The following is a 5,449-nucleotide window of genomic DNA, read 5'->3' as shown; positions in this document are numbered from 1 at the left end:
AGCGAGGGGCGCTACCCAGGTCTCCTCGGAAAGGTGAGGGCTGGTCTGGAGCAACGCTGGGCAGCGCTGGGCTGGCATTGGGCACAGGCACCAATGGGGGGTGACGGCTGCGGGCCCTGGGGGTGCCCTGACAGGAGCTCCAGAGACAAGCCATAGTGTTGGAGTGAGTGACAGTGTAATCTGAATTTCATTTAGAAAGGGTGGGGGCTGGCGTGGTGGAGGAAAGCACAGCAAAACACCAGCGGCCGCTCCCGGATGAGCCGGAGTGGCAGCTCCCCAGGAAAAGGAAGGGAGAAAAATGCAGGCCCGCCCCTGTGTTATCGATTTCCCTGAAAAAGAAGAGACAAGCTAATCCTTTAAAGTCAGTCATTTCAACCTGAGCGCTGGCCACTGTTTGAAGTTAGAATTTGCTCAACATCAGCGTCTGTCTGGGGAGTGCGTACACATGGTCTTGGGGTGTGAGGCATAAATGTTTTCTTCCTAGAGACCCAGGATTGCAGGCTGGAAGCAGAGATTGGGCACTTGGGGGGGGGGTCCACACCCTGGGGCACAAGTGTTCCCGGGGGCCCAGAGGAGCTGGCGGACGACCACAGACCCCCACCAACTCAGGGTGGGCCCAGCCTGGGGTTGGGGGAGCTACTCCACGGGCCACACCTTCAGAGGGTTGCCCAGAATGACTGGCGAAAGGGGAGGGACGGGTGAGGTGCAACAAAACCAGACTTCCAGGACGTCCCTGGTGGTCCGATGATTAAGAAACCACCCTGCAACGCGGGGGACACAGGAGTGACCCCTGGTCGGGGAACTAAGGCCCCAGGTGCCTCGGGGTGACTGAGCCCGCACGCCACAACTAGAGAGTCCACGCACTGCAGGAGGCAAAGGACCAGATGCAGCCACAAAAATTAGAACGAAACAAACCGACCTTCCTGGAGCCTCCAGAACGGGATGAGGCGCAGACACTGGGAGAGGAAAAGGAAGAGAAAGAAGACAGTGTCCCTGGTAGCCTAGGCAGGTCCCCAAACAGTCCCCCTCCTACAAGGGAGGCGCCTGGATGTCCCAGACCCTGTGAGGCCCCATCGGCAACCCCCTCCTTGCCCCAGGTGGCCAGGAACCTCGCCCAGCTTGTTCTGGTTTGGTGCTGGGCTGAGTCCCTACCCATGGGACTCAGACAGGGTGATGTCCCCAAACAAGGGACTACCGGGCTGTTTACTGTGCTGAGGGCTCAGCTCTGAATTTGTGGATGGAGCCAACCCCTGACTCCTCCCTGGAGACGGCTCATCCTGCCAGCATGGTGCTCGCCCTCCGGGGCCACGCCTCCGGTCTCGATGGCCCCTGCTTCCTTCTGGGTCCCCCACCCTGTGCAAATCTGGGCACAGCGCTCACGCTGTCTTCGTTGGAGTTGTGCTCTGGGGGTGCAGGCTGGTCTCCTGGGATGGTTCCCGAGAATCCCCAGGTCCTATAAAGTCACTGCTGCCGCTGAAACTTGTTGTCTCACCCTGACTTTCCCTCCTTGCTGGTCCCAGAGCCTCTGGGCCACCTCCTGCCCCAGAACCGGTGAGAATAAACGTGCAAGGGTTGACAGCGGTGACCCATTTATTAGCAGATGCCACAGCCCCAGGGCATCGGGGCCGCTGCTGAAATAACAGAGCGAGAGGCTGTGGCAGAGAGGGGAGACGTCCTTGGGCAGATGTGCGGAGCTCCAGCTATTCACGAGAACGGGAGAAGCCCTCCTGGCCACCAAGGACTGAGGGGCAGCAGGAAGATGGTGGGTCTGTCAGGCGGACGGTGGGACGTGCCAACATGGATCACCAAGCAGGCCCCATCCTGGGCAGCCATGCCCTGACCTCTGCAAACATTAGGCTCCAGGACTGGTCAGTGGGTCCCTTCGTATCTGCGCCCTCATCTCTGCCTGAGCTCAGGCCCAGAAGGACCTTCAGCGCTAATCTGAGTCCGAATCAGACTGACCTGCTCCTTCAGGAGGAGATGGGGTGCAATGGCACCCCACTCCAGTACTCTTGCCTGGAGAATCCCATGGGCGGAGGTGCCTGGTGGGCTGCAGTCCATGGGGTCGCTAAGAGTCGGGCACGACTGAGCGACTTCACTTTCACTTTTCACTTTCATGCACTGGAGAAGGAAATGGCAACCCACTCCAGTGTTCTTGCCTGGAGAATCCTGGGGACGGGGGAGCCTGGTGGGCTGCCGTCTATGGGGTCACAGAGTCGGATACGACTGAAGCGACTTAGCAGCAGCAGCAGCTCCTTTAGGAAGAAGAGTCCAGCAGGCAGAACCCCCCATCCCCCTGCAGACCCCAACACACACCCTGCTTCTTCAAGGGGTGTCTGGCGGGAGAGGCCCCTCTGTCTGGCAGAGGGTGGCTGCACTACCCTCCCGGGTCACCCGGACCCTCGAGGTGGATCTCCCAGCTCCTGCGTTCAAGGCAAGCCAGGGTGACCTTGTCCTGGTCCAAAGCGGCCCGCAAGGGGTCCCCCGCCCGATGCTACCAGTTTGTGGCCGGGTCTCCAGCCAGGATGAGCTCCGCTCTGCCATCTGCGTGCCCGGTTCCGCCCGACCTGGCCTGCTGGGCGGCCGGTACCCCAGCAGCATTGATCCACTTGTGAGCAGTGGAGGTCGCTCCTACAGCTGGCTAGGAGCCCTCAGCGCTTGGGGAGTCCCACTGCCCCCCCAGGACTGCCCTCTGACACTCTCGAGGAGCTGACGCCGATGGGGCCCAGGGCGTGGGGTGCAAGTGAGGCTGGACAGGACCGCAGGAACAAGGACAAGACAGCCAGGCAGTGCCCTTGACTCGAGGGGACAAGCAACACACGTCCGTCCTGCTTCCAAGACACTCGGGACAGTCTGATTCCTGAACGGGACTCATTTCTATATGACCCTGCCATTCAACAGTGGCCCCTGACTCCCCCTCACCATGCAGGAGAATGAAATGCTAAATCCTGACTTTGTTTCCTACCCAAGTCGGAGACGCTGAGCAGAAAGAATCCCAGGATGCTCCCCAGCCTGCAGGCAAGGTTTCGGTTCTGAAAGCGCTGGGGCATCAACACTTTCCCATTTGATCCTTCAGAGGAGTGGGGTGGGGTGGGGTGGTGGGACTGGGGATGAGGCGGGGATCTGAGGATCAGATCCAGATGTTAACTTGAGTGGGCCCTCCAGACGGGGCCCAGGTCACCTCTGGCCCCAGCTGTGGCATCTTGCTGGGATGCCTGGGGGGCACAAGTGACTTGCGGGACCACCCCCGACTTTACAGCACCCTGTGGCTACTCCAAGGAGGGAAGAGACGGAGAAACTGACTCAGATCAGCTGCACTGGAATCACAGGATGTGGATGGAGCTCGCGGGCCAAGGGAGGGGAGGAGGAATTTTCCGTTCGTTAAGGTCAAGGGCTTGGGGGAGGCCACTGGTGGCTGCGGGCAGAGGAAGCTCCCTTCTCACAAGCACTCACGATGCACACACGGGCTGGCCTCCGAAGGCAGTTAATATCCTAAGTGTTCTCGTCCTGTGTGTGCATCTCAGCAGCATTCTCGGGGAGGCACAGAAGAGATGATTTCCAAGGACTTTCTAAAAGCTAAATCCTAAAGTAGAAGCCAGACTATACTGGCCTGGAAAAGACAAAAAGTGGCTATCAGAGATCCTTTGAAACAGGCAGGCCGGGCAGACGCACGGTTTCCCTGAGACAAAGAAGTGACTGTGTCTGGAGTGGGAAAGGGACCTTAAACCCACCTGCTGTCTTGCTTAACATGGCAGCAGAACAGCCGGCAGAGAGAACCACCACAGGGGCAGGGGTGGGGCTTCCCTGGTGGTTCAGTGACCAAGACTCCACACTTCCAATGCAGGCGGCCTGGGTTCCATCCCTGGTCAGGGGACTAGATCCCACCTGCCGCATCTGAGAGTACACATGCTGTTACTAAAAGGAACCTGCACGCTGCAACTGGGACCCACTGTAGCCAAATAAATATTTAAGAAAGGAAAGAAAGAGCGAGCTGTGGCGGGAATCTCTAGCCTGGAGGGACAATCTTCCAAACATGAATGACTGCGGCAATAGGTGGGGGGCGGGAAGGCGAGGGAAAAGGATGCCCCTCGTCTCCCACGACCTAAGGGCCCACCTGATGGAGCAAGGACACAGGGGTGAGCCCTTCAGGCCAGACTTGGGAGGGAAGGCGCCGTTAGCACAGAGCGCCCAGGACCGAGGAAGGAAGCCCAGGTCGGCTGACCCCGTCCTCCAGTCACTGGGCCGCTTCCGACGCACTAACAGGGGGCGGCCGGCACGGGGACGGAGCCCCCAGTGTTTAGGGTCAGAAGGCTCAGTGCTGCGGAGGCTGTGGACCCCGGGAGCCACACGCGAAGTTGTGAAATAACTTCTGAGACGGCGCCGAAGTCCGCCTGCTTGGAGTTTCTCCAAACCAGGCAGAAGAGCGAGTCTGAACTGAAAACCTGAGCGAACAGAAGCCCCCAGCGGCAGTGGCTGGGGGAGATGGGAGGGTGTCAACACCCCGCAGGGGAAGGGCTCTGGTTCTGCTCGGCCTCGCCCCCCCGCCGTCCCAGCCTGCGTTGTGTGGATTGTGGGGGCCTGGTGGCAATTAGCGTCATGAGTTATAAGTGTAATATCTGGGAGATGAAGGCTGTAATTAATGCCTGTCTGCTTCCCTGAAGGGTTCCTTCTGTTTGCCCAGAGAGTTACTGAGATTCAGGAAGGGAGGCTTCCATCATGTGGAAGGTTTACAGGACTAAGAGAAAGAACAATTTAATAAGGCAATAATAATGGTGCTAAATAATTCACCGGGCCCGTGGCAGCAGCCGGCACTCCCCACGCTCCACGTCTGTTTTGCGGATGGGCGGGGGGACGTGCTGGATAGACCCTGCACAGCCTCCAACAGCCCCACCAGAGAAGGACCCACCTGAGGGGCTCCCCCGCTGACCCTCAGTCTTGGACCTGCCCCCAGGTCTGTGCTGAGCCTCTCGGACCCTTTCCTCAACCTCCTCTTTCTGCATCGTCGGTCAGAGATCCAGATGGGTCCTCACACTCACCGACGCTTTTGCTTATTCTATCAATCATGGTTTGTTGAGATGCTAAGAGGCTAAGAGGCCTCCAGTCTTCTGGGGGCCCTGCGGAGTCCTCTGCCTGCCCCCAAGGCTGGCGAATGGAGGTGGGGGTGCGGCTGGGAAAACCTGCCACCCAGGTCCCACTGGACCTCGGGTGAGATATAGTTCTCCGAGAAGACAGACTCCTGGCTGAAGCAGTCAGTCAGACTGTTCCAGAAACAGAGGAAAATGAGTGTCTCCCGGACCACAGGACTACCCTGGGGGCAGGTCTAGAGGGTGGGGCTAGGAAGGTGGAACCAGTCCTGGGGGTTAGCCGAATTCAGAGCTGAACAGCACAGCCTCGGCAGAGCTGCGGAACAGCTGGCAGGATGCAGACAATTAAGGGGCCGGCCCCCTGC

The 5,449-nt window shown here is 59.2% G+C and overlaps 1 protein-coding gene across 2 annotated transcripts in view; it reads right to left on the bottom strand.

Annotated features, from left to right (window-relative positions):
• Window positions 1–5,449, bottom strand: part of TMEM104 (transmembrane protein 104) — a 55,670-nt gene that overhangs the window by 28,586 nt on the left and 21,635 nt on the right. The window lies entirely within an intron of this gene.

Source organism: Bison bison, unplaced genomic scaffold, assembly GCF_000754665.1.
Source record: "Bison bison bison isolate TAMUID 2011002044 unplaced genomic scaffold, Bison_UMD1.0 scf7180017864371, whole genome shotgun sequence".
Taxonomy (NCBI): Eukaryota; Metazoa; Chordata; class Mammalia; order Artiodactyla; family Bovidae; genus Bison; species Bison bison.
This window is presented reverse-complemented; position numbering and strand designations above follow the sequence as displayed.